The following is an 11,983-nucleotide window of genomic DNA, read 5'->3' as shown; positions in this document are numbered from 1 at the left end:
AGAAGAACACAATGTCATCAGTTAATCTGTAACAAACATAATCCGTTTAAAATAGTGTACCCCTATTTGTGGTTTGAATAGATTCGTCTTATTACATATTCATTATTTTCCTTATTTGGAAGTAATTATTTGAGGGCTTTGTAAACGCCATATTGAATTTGACCGATTGATCTGAGGTGTATCGTGTGTGCAAAAACACGAGTACTTTTCAAATTCTCCTTGCGTACCCCTTGGGTTTTTGTAACGTGGATTCAAACTATTTCAGTATCACAAGACATTGACATTATTCAACGAGGGTGTGGGATCCTAAAAGAGTGAGTAGATTTCTCATTTCCATCATTTAAGTAAATGAGCTTCGTGATCGCTGACCGAGTTGTGTTAAAACTTTTTTTTCATTCCCAAGTTATGTACACGGTCGTTGATCGTGTGTATGTCCTGTACTCACAGACTACGTTTTATCTTTGCTCTGCGCGTAATTGTATATTGTGTTGCGTGTGCTAGCAGACGGTACTTTGAGAGGTGGCATTTGTGTGTGTAACAAGACGTCGGCACTTCTCAATTTCTCTGGCGCCGAGTGTGCGAGAATGTAAGGAGGCGTCCGTCCCCAGTTCCCCTCTTACAGGCGCGTAGCGGTTGTCTTCTTCCCTTGTGGTTACGTCATTTTAATAACGTTGTTTTAAGTCTCATAACTGTTTGTCTAGACGATTTTAGCAGCATATCTTTAATATATTACACTACACTCGTGTACACGTATACGTATACCTTCAGAGTCGCGAGTCCAATCATAGAGCTTTCAAGTGAACACTCTGTTCACCTCGGGCTCGACGAGGAATCATTTACTTTTCCACCGAGTGTCATTTGAAAACAGAATTAATAAAGTGGACCCGAAAACGATTTCCATTTCCTGTTCCTGTGTACTGACCAAAAAATGGGAGGTGCCGTTGTATGGTAAACCGATAAACAACTGCAGTAGCTCGTTATCATATCAAAGTCTGTCTTACAAATGGAATAAAAAATTGAAATAAATACGAAAAAGTAAACAAATCTCTACAGATGTTTTGTTTCAAACCCTTCTTGTTTATTTTATATTGGAAAGCAATACCATAGTATATGGGCAAGTACTTTGAATAGTGAAGTCTAGTGTATCATCCCAGTACTCCCTCTGCTATTAAACTCACTGTTGAAAATTAATGAGCTCAATTCCATTGTTCCAACAAAAAAAAACTTATAGAAAAAATAAATAAAATACGAATAAAATAGATTTGAATTTTTAAAAGTGAATTTTCACTTTAATTATCTGAACTGTATTAAACACAAAATTGTTAACATTTCTAAAGTAACTTTAATAATGAGTCAAAGTAAATCCACACTAATATATTTCTAAATACTTCCTCATGCAGTCATCATATCCTGTTTAGTTTAAATTTTTATTGTAGTGTTTGTAAAACAGAATAATATTTACACTCTGTGGTTACTTGGAAGGGAGACCAGGGTTGCCTTGTATGTTGCTATGAGCATATTATCAATTTACAGGCCCCTGAACAAATTTGTTAGGTTTCTGGATATTGTGTAAACATTTTGTCATGTCACAGCTATTTTTATTTTTAAGTTCAGGTAATATTATTTTGATTTGGTTACAAATGTGAAAAAAAGTAACTAAGCCCTTGTATTAGTACAATAGAGCATTCTGATTGGTTAATAACAGACTTTGTCTTGACCAGTTAAAAAACATCATGGTGGAAATTGTTTTGCGTCAAGAGTCTCTGTATGATCGAAAAAATCCCACGATGAAAATAATAAAGATATTTTCTTGGTCTATTTTTCCACAGATCTTAGTTACAGCATGAATTCAGATGGTATGTAAATAATATTGTAATAAAATGTGTGTATTTTTTGGGAAAATTTGTTTCTTCACTGTGAAGATGTGGAAATCAATGACTGCGTACAATTAAATTTCTCCCAAAAAGATATACCGGTAATAATGGTCACGGAACAGAAATTGTCATTTGGTTTATTGTGTAACATAGTTACAACTTTGAGTGCTAAAGTAGTCTTTTTATCACCATTAAAAAAATTACTAAGCATATTTTTTCAAAAAATTGTATCAAACCTTAGGCTATAGACAATGCAAAATACATAAATATTGTGTATAATTTTGCACCGGAATTGTGTAAGGAAAAATTCTAGTGCTCAAAAGTTAAGCTTTTCACAACCAGTTCCCTCTTTTCATCACAAAATAGTTCTACATGTATGTATATATAGTCTGAACTTTCCTTCAGAGGTCATACCCACATTTTTTGAGTAAAAACTAAAAATTTACTCAAATTTTGTCTGTTCGTTTAAAAACTAGGGTTTAATTCCAGAAATATTGAAAAATATAATAAAAAAGGGCAGAAAAATTTGAACGAGAAAGTCTGGTGGTAAAAAGGTTAACCAGTCTTGAAAAATCGTAAAATTTTGTAGCCTTACAGGTCACATTTCTGTTGGTTTTTACTTTTGTGACATATTTTATTCACACATTACACCGGCATTTCTACATATGTAGTGATAAAAATATGAGTTTCCGGTATTAATAAAAACTACTGTTATTATCATCGCAGTTTCACTTAAAAAAAAGTGGTTTAAAAATGTCAGTGAATTGGTTATATGGATTCAACTGTATCACAGTGATTGGTCCAAATCAATAGTTCTTTAGGTAGCAAGGTGCTTTATTTTGCTCATCATTGTATGTTGAGAATTTAATCCAAGGTGTGTTATTATATTCACTATAATAATATCCATTGTTCAATTTGCGATTGTAATGCAGCCATCTTATTAGAAATATAATAAAAAAAATGTTCCTTCAGTTTTGACTCGGCAGTGAATTTAAGTGGATATAATAGTACAGGAAAATGAACAGACAGTATTTTCTTTGTATTCGTTATTTAGTATACATACATATATACATTTATTTATCATTTTGGCGACCAGCTGTGTTGCCATCCATGTCTGCTTCCAGACAGATTTCTTGTTTTTTAAAATTTAGTCCATTGTTGTTGATATTCACATTGGTATCAATACCCCCTTCTCAATAGCAAGATTCTTATCTTACAATTCAGATCCAGTCAACCGTGAGAAACCCTTTGAGTGCCAGAGCCAACTTTCGTCACAGTTTGCAAAATTAAACATACAAAATATTTTTCATTTTTTTTCTAGGATTTTGATCAAGGATTGTAGTCAATGGGAAATTATGTGTATTTGGTCCAAAATAAACAAAGAATTGCTAGAAAAATATCTAAAAAATGTGGCACTAAATTTGTGCCAGAAAAAATGATGGTGTAACGCCGCGTTTAAAGTATTAAAATGACTTTTAGTGGTGCTCATAATATTGAAAATACATGTACATCAAAAAGGTGAACTCTTATGTCCTGTTGCTTTATTTATCGTTATAAAAAACAGTAGTCATTCCTCCTTCATGGTGCCAAACTGTACTCTTGAGTTCTTTACCCTTTGTATTGGATTACGTTTAAGCAACCATCGGTCAGCCATGTTTTTTTTTTTCACAAGAGAGTGAAAATTCATAGATTGTACTTGTACGTGCTCAACTCATTTCAATAAGTTCTGAATATGATATACATATAGAAAGTGTTGGCATGATATTACAGCAATGTTTGGTTGAGAATGTCACAGCTTTAATAAGGACAACTCTCTGAACTTTTGCTTCATGTTTTTAACATTTTATGAATCATGAAATGTCAATGAAGCACATAGTTGTGATTTTTAATATTTTTCACAGGTTTGTCTTCTTCCATGATAAAAAGTTACTTTCGCTCTCTAAGATAAGTGTGAATTGATGTATGTTTCACCTGTCATGACACTTTTTTTTATATCTCATTTTCCGTATATCAGTATTGATGTGGAATCATATTTGTATTAACATTAATATTTTGTATTATTAATTTCTTTTTGTATTTTTTGTATGCTTTTTAGATTCCATACTTTATCCAAAGATATTTCAGTTCTGTATTAGAGAATTGTTGTTACTTCAATTAATTTGAGTTCAATGAGCTCTGCTAATCAGTCGTACCCAGTATCGACTCTCACCATCATGGCTATTCTTTGTTTAGTCAAATCTCAGATTACATCCATTGAACATAACAAGTATTGTTCAGTTTAAGTTCCTGACTGAAGGAGTGCTATATTATTCTTAACCTTTGGTAATACGGTAATGACTATTGACTGGTTTCAAAAACATAATGGGACCCACTCTCAAATTCATAGCACACCAAGAAATACAATATTTGTTAAAGACACAAGTTTTCTCAAGTACATTTGATTTGACTGAATGAGTTCAAACAGTCTGCTATTATTGTATTCAAAAGTCAGGAAAATAGGTGATTTTCCGGACAATTGCGAGATCTCGCGAGATGCATGAAAGACGCGCGTCGGACGTCTGCCGCAAAAATCAAACGATTTGATTTTGAACTCAAATTTATTTATTTCGTAGCTCACTACGACCGGCTGATCTTCGACAGAGGAATAGTGCTTCCGAATACCCTTACTTAATCGAAATTGTCTATCATCCAATGTGGACAGCACATTATTAAGCATGGAAATGTCCCCCAAAATACTTTCGCGTTTGTCGAATCCCATGCAATGTTTGACGCCACTACGACGCTATGACCTTTGTTTGTCCTGTTTTTACGTTCGATTTCACACATAACGCATGATTCTCGCAGTGAACGGAAAATGGTCTATTAGCCGAGTTTAAGTCTTTGAACCTAAAGTCACCTTTCATCATCTTTGTCAAAATAAACAAGCATGATACCCGTATTATTTTTTCTCTGTTTTTTTTATCAAGATCTTTAGCCAATAGACAGTTAGCTTGATTTGGTCTAAAATTAAGATATTATAGATAAATCTGAATAACAGTATAACAATTTTAACCATATTTTGTTGATGACTAACTCATGAATTGGCTAAATTAAAACCCAGTGAAAATTCGGGCGGGAGGTGAATACAAAGTCGCCATAAGTCATTTGATAGTCGAGATGTACCTGGCGTATCTTTGAATTGTGAAAATAAGAAACCCGTACTCGTAACTGAACGCCATTTCACGTCGGATACTTTTTGATCAGCAATCAAAGCAGCGCCTCAAAAGCTTGGTTTCACTGCGTCAACACTTCACTCAACAGTTTCAAAATAAATCAACCCACATACTACTTCTGTCCTCTTCTATTTTCCCCACATCATATACATTTAAACTCTGCAACCAGTATGGTTTTGTCGAGTGTTACTACTGTAAATTATTACGGTATTTCCACCCCTCCCACTTGGCTCATGTGCCCAACCTGTGGAAAATGACACAAAATGATGGTGTAAGTCAGCAGTCAAACACAAGTTGCTGTTCAATCACCTTACATGTATGTTTATAGTTTATTGCATACTGTTAATTTTTGTTACTTGGCACTTCAAGAGAAAGTCAGTGGCTGGCTAGCAGTTGGTAGTAAAACTTGCTGAATATCCCTATAACATTTTCTTATTGATCTGTTCGCCAGTTCAGTCTAATATTGTGTATCAAAATATTTAAAATTGCTTTCTTTTGCCAATAAATAAAATACAAGTTTTAAGAAAAGAAAAAATAAATGAAGAAAAAAATGCTACTGACTAAACTCAAAAGTTATCCTCTCCTTTCATTGTTGTACACATATTGTACACATACATCATACATCAATAATTAGTGAGATTCTCATAGATAGCTAAAATAACTATGTAAAATGATATAAGTCAATATCTCTATGAATATGACCTTTGTATGCACCATGTAGAGCTAGGATTGTGCTGGAACCATGTACTCTGATCACCCATTCTCTTCCTTCGATGTAAGTAATGTTTCCCTTTACCAGTGTCCATGAGTCTCATATCAGGAGCACTGTTGCAGATAGGAACACTCACACAGTGTTACATTGAAGACATTGTACACTCTGTCTGATCAAAATGTGCCATGACCATGCATACATGGCCATGTAACCTCATTAAAAATGCACAGATGTCATATTTTGAGCACTATTGCATATAGACATTCAACCAGTGCTTTATAGAAGACATTGGGCTCATGATCTGATCAATATCTGTGACAACCATATATGGTCATATGACCTAATTAAGAATGCATATCAAATCTGGAACACAATTACATTCAACTAGTGGACTCATTAGCTTTGAATACAGTCTCAGACATAATAGTTAATACTAGTAGTTAGACATAATTAGTTCAATTACTATCTTAATCGGGAATTGTACTTTCAGCTACATCTCAAAAACCACCTTTCACATCTTGATGACACTCTGCAATAACACACTGAGTACATCAGAGTATTGGTTAAAAATTTATTGCTTTCATTGATGTGATGTTACCGTAATAGTGGTGTGTGGTTTGCTGACTCAGTCACTGAGACCACATACGAGAGACTATGAGAGAGCTGTTGTTCATTTATATAAATTGTAGTCATGGCATTGTACATGTATCTGCATTATAATGAGGAAGTTCCGCAATTGCCTTGCATAATAATTTGCATACAATGATGCTTTAACATTATTTCTGTACACGTACATTGTATGTGTGGAAACTTTACGCCTGACTCGTATTTACTGGGAATGATTCGGTACTCAAGTGTGTATGCAATCATATATATAATAACAACTTGTATAGCAATACTTCAAATCATCAGTATTATACAATATACAATGTACATGTTTTCTTCATCACGCTGTTTCTTTGTGATAAAAAAAGTCATTATTTGCAAGCAAGGATTCTTCTTTGGGTATAACAACTCCATTCTTTATTTTGAAACATTATATCATAGCTAACAGTGTTTTTCAAATGAATCTCAAGAATTTTGTGCCAGTAATCTGCTCTCCAGCACGGATTAGTTATTCATTTGGCTCTTGCGTGTTGATGTGCTGTTATTGAATCAGTAAGTGGAGGATCGTTTGTTGTACTGATACCGTAACTTTGTCATTTCTTTACTGTATTAAGGTACTTTTGTGGGTATTTGACCTAGGGGTGAATAATTTATACCAATGTTTTGTTTCAATAATGTAGAATATTTATAAATTTAGGTCACTTGTCATTGACTTTTCAGTCTTTTAACCCAGTGTGAACTAATTGTTGGAGTCCGGCCTGAGACTTTCAACTGCTGGTAACTGAACCTCCTTTATGCACAAATAACTTGTATGACGTGCTTGTGTCAGTAACATCTGTTTTGCCTGGTTTCTTATTAACTATTGATTTTCAGTTGTTTACTTTTGGTATTGTCATTAAATTTGATTATGTATTTATAGGCTTAGTGGTAATTTGATTTGTATATATAGTGTTTATATAAATAAGATCAGTTGCAAAGTGGTTTTAGTGCTTGCATTGGGGGAAAACATGGTTTTGCTTTGATCTGTGCATGGGGGAGGGGGGGGGGGGTTGGACGGGTTTTCAGCAAGTTATTACAATTTATGTGGTTCTCGTAAAGTCGAAAACATTGCTCACAAGAAATTGATTTTCAAATAAAATACTTGGCTGCAGACGATAAAATTACCACCGATATATAGTGTTTTCCATGTACTTTCCAACAAGCTTGAATTGAAGCTCGAGCTCCCATGGCCAAATTCACAATCACGTTTTTCATTTTTGTTCATCTGACCTACTTCTGTGTGGGCCCTCAGACAACACGTGCTTTGGATAAACGACACTTTAAATTTGAGCTCCGGTAAATAATATTTTTTTCGTAAAATCTTTTCCTGCAGACGCCGAAATTTAGTTAAATAGTAAGCTGACCTCTTCTACTTCATGCTAGGGTACGTGCCAATAACGGCATATTTAACATGGCCAAACCGGCAATCGCCGTTTGAATTTGACATGCGTTACGTTGGTTTGATTTGTGTAGATAGCTCGTATTAAGGGATAGGGGATAGTTATATTGTGGCGGGTTGGAAGTTAACGATACTTTGTTCCCTACTACATTGATTCCATCACAATTACTTGTGTATTACACATCACCAATTGAGAAGTTACTATGTAATTCTGGCAAATTTTGTTTTTATCCTACTTGAGTCGTTTAAAAGTTTTTTCGTCCCTCACCCTGCTTTGTAATAACGACCGAACTCATCCGATGACGTCCGATCATATCTAATTAAATATTCACATCCAGTAATCCACTGATAAACCCGTCAAATGTTATCTGTTGACCAAATAGTCGGCAGAAGTCATGGTAACAATAGCATCAAAGGCAGTTCACTCTCCTTCTTTTTTTAGCTCCATGGTTTAGGTAAGTGGTGGTGGCTATGAGTGGATGTCTGGTACATGCTTTTGAAATTCATGTACTACAAGGGGTTTTTAACAATTTTTTCTCAAAGAAATATAGGAAATGTGAAATACACAGAATGTGCTAGCCTACTATTTGGTGACATGCAACCTTGGGCAGGAAGTGTCTTCATTTTACGTTTGAATTGCAAATATGATATTTTTTCATCGTAAGATTTTCTGTTGTGTCAATGACACGCTGAGAATGAGCATAATTAGTTACACTGTATAGTATTCATAGCAACCAGCAAAATCTAGAATGTTCTAACTTTAAAAACTTTGATATCTCTATACTTTGTTAGCACACAATGGGAGTCATTGCAGTTTGTGTGTGTGTGTATTCGACTGATATCTCAAGAACCATATGTTGGTTTTTGATGAAACTTGATGCATATATGCTCTGGGCTAATGTACAGATTTAATTAGGTTTTTGGTTAAATCCAAGTACTTCATCTTTAGCTCAGCTGTCAAATTTGTCAAGCGGAGCTTATAATATGAGTAATTGTCCGTCCTCGTCGTCCTTGTCAATCTTTTACTTTTTCAACTTCTTCTTGAAAACTACAAGCCTGAATGCTTTGATACTTGGTGTATATGTACATTGGTTAGACCTCTCTTAGATTTATTCATTTCATGATGATATCTTCAATTCTCTAAGTTTGGTGAATATCTTTTTCATTTTTGGTAAAAAGTGATATTTTCGGCTTCTTGTTAAAAACTGCAAGTCCAATTGCTTTGATATTACATATATAGGTACTACATGTGGACCTCTTTCAGATTTGTTCATTTCGTGATGATATCTTCTGGTATCTCAAAAAATAATATTTAAATGTATTATAATCTTCAATAATGTGGATCACATGTGTTTTCATGTTGAACATCTCAAATAGCAGACAAATATTATTTGCCTAGTTTCTTATTTTGAAGGCTAATTCATTTTTATTACGTCTTCAATAATCTCAGCACATAGAAGTTTCTTTCGAAGCTTTCTTTGATTAAACATAGTTGTTGTATCAAACAGTTGTCTTGAATCATCATATTGTGCAGTTCCCTGTTCAGTGTCAACATCCTAAGTTCCTGACACCTGTGGTAAATTATTTAATCATGGTCATAATAGTTATGGCACATCAACTATAAGTGCAAAACTTTCGTGGAATTCTAATAACTGGTAATTCAACACATAAAACAAATATTTGTATAGCGCTTTGGTTTAGGGTATATTTTCATAACTTGCATGCAACTGTCATTTAAATGCACTGCCCAGGTTATTTATCATGTTTTGGCATAATAGGTCACATTTGAATCTTCATGTCATCTGTGCTTTTCAGGAGATAATCCGCTTGTAGAGTGCAATATTAACAAAAATTGCCAGCCTAAGTCACTGTAATCTTGTGTGGGTTCAAGCAGTCTCAGGTGGGCTCTTATTTGTAAGCAGTATTTGAATTCTACATACATTGGAATGATGTGTGCTTTGCTTGTTTCTTTTACGCTTCTCCCCTCAAAACTAGAAATTCACTTGCTTTTTCACTGTATAGAATCTAGTTTCACATTAACACTGAAGAGCAGTAAAGTTTATAACGGTGGTAGTAATTACACGTAATTTGCCTTGTCTCATGGGTAGCTATGCAATTGATGATATATTCAGTTGATGTACATGCATTTTTGTCGCACATTGACTCATTCCTCTCAATGCTAGAATTTGGCATAATTTTTGAATACCATAATTTTTCCCTGACAAAAATCATGTACACCCTATGAACGGATTTAATGTGGAGTTTCAATCCCAATTGTGGTACTTTGCTGTGGCAATTTGATGATCTACTGTTGAATACTTTATTTTCACTTGGAATTTATTTTCGCTGAAGGAATTATTTAGTGAAAACAAAATCCAGCGAACATACCATAAATCAGTGAAAATAAATTCCATACAAAGCACCAAAAATGTCTTTTCGGCGAAAATTAATTCCAGCTAAAATAAAGTATTTTACAGTATTTGAATCGTAATTAAGTAATTCTGGTTACATACAAGACTATAACTTTCATTACTATTATGTTCCATGTAACAAACATTCTTCTAAAATTAGATTCTTTACTGAATTGAAGATTATTTTCATTTGATCCTACAAAAAATTATAGAAAAATCTGAAATGTGAAATTTCGGCAGGGAAATTCCAGGAAAATCCTTTGAGTCTACTTTTGTCACAATCCACAATAAAACCCACATAATTTTTTTCATATTGATATGTTCATAATGTATGAATACGAAATTTGTACATTTGGTCCACAATTATAAAAAAAAATACAGAAATATACATGAAAACAGGCAAAATGTGTGGGATAAATGATGGCACTGTGTCAGCACTTGCAACTTGCACATACCAGTACAAAAAAAAAGTCAGGAGATACAACAGTGACATTTAATGTTTACCAAAAAAAAAAAAAAAAATTCTGGCACTTAAGGTTTAATATGGCTAGTCATAGAACACTGTTGGCACTAATGCTATGTCTAGACAGTGATTTTGCATTATTCTCGTATGCTAGTCAAAGTCAACATTAATTAACTGTTCACTTGTATTGCTATGTTCAGTCTGTATGCTATATCAATACTAGAATTTGTTCCATGCCTATAAATAGATTATCTGCCCGATGTTATACATGCTCTATATCGATATAACAAACTGTATTGATTAAAGCATGATTCAGTCCACATTGTTATTGGATGGCATCAAGAACATTACTGTACACTGCTTCAGCATTGTATCAGTCCAGTCCCATTGTTTCTCACATGTCCAGATGTACGGTAGATCGTCTATACCTCATTATACTGTTTGAAGATGATATCCAATAGCAGAGTGAACATACACAAAAAATTGGATTTATTGTATGCTAAACCATTACAACTGTCTATTATATCCATAGACACAGATGTGTCTGTCTATTATGACCATAGACACAGATGTGTCTGTCTATTATGACCATAGACACAGATGTGTCTGTCTATTATGACCATAGACACACCTGTGTCTGTCTATTATGACCATAGACACACCTGTGTCTGTCTATTGTGACCATAGACACAGATGTCTCTGTCTATTATGACCATAGACACGCATGTCTCTGTCTATTATGACCATAGACACGCATGTCTCTGTCTATTATGACCATAGACACACCTGTGTATCTATTATGGCCATAGACACACTTGTGTCTCTCTTTTATGACCATAGACACACCTGTGTCTATCTATTATGGCCATAGACACACTTGTCTCTCTTTTATGACCATAGACACACCTGTGTCTGTCTATTATGACCATAGACACACCTGTGTCATATACATTAATAGCCCATATGCTAATAACAGAGCAAATACGATAGACGTTTTTAGTAATTGTGTTCTTGGATAATAAATTGATAGCTAATTTACATGACATGGGTTGATATGAAAAATTAAAGTTGCCTGGCTGTCAGACAGATTGGAGAATACATTTTTTTGTAAAAGTACCTGTCTTGTATGACGATTTTACCTGTCCTCTAACGAGATAAATTAACATGTATTATTTAAAATACCATTTAATTATTGGCTAATCATTATTTCGTAAGTCAATTTTCTGGATGTTGGAATACCCTATTTGGTCAGTTAGTAAAACTTAAT

The 11,983-nt window shown here is 34.0% G+C and overlaps 1 protein-coding gene across 1 annotated transcript in view; it reads left to right on the top strand.

The window, feature by feature from the left end:
- The first annotated feature begins 148 nt into the window (after positions 1-148).
- LOC100375546 (heparan sulfate glucosamine 3-O-sulfotransferase 1-like) overlaps positions 149-11,983 on the top strand; it is a 109,397-nt gene continuing 97,562 nt past the window's right edge. The window contains exon 1 of the mRNA XM_002739700.4: positions 149-314. The gene's annotated coding sequence lies outside the window, so the exon portion shown is untranslated. The remainder of the gene's footprint in view (positions 315-11,983) is intronic.

This window comes from Saccoglossus kowalevskii, chromosome 18, assembly GCF_978046115.1.
Source record: "Saccoglossus kowalevskii chromosome 18, keSacKowa6.1, whole genome shotgun sequence".
In the NCBI taxonomy this organism is placed as follows: Eukaryota; Metazoa; Hemichordata; class Enteropneusta; family Harrimaniidae; genus Saccoglossus; species Saccoglossus kowalevskii.
Note: the sequence above shows the minus strand (reverse complement) of the source record. Positions and strands in the feature narration are given on the sequence as shown.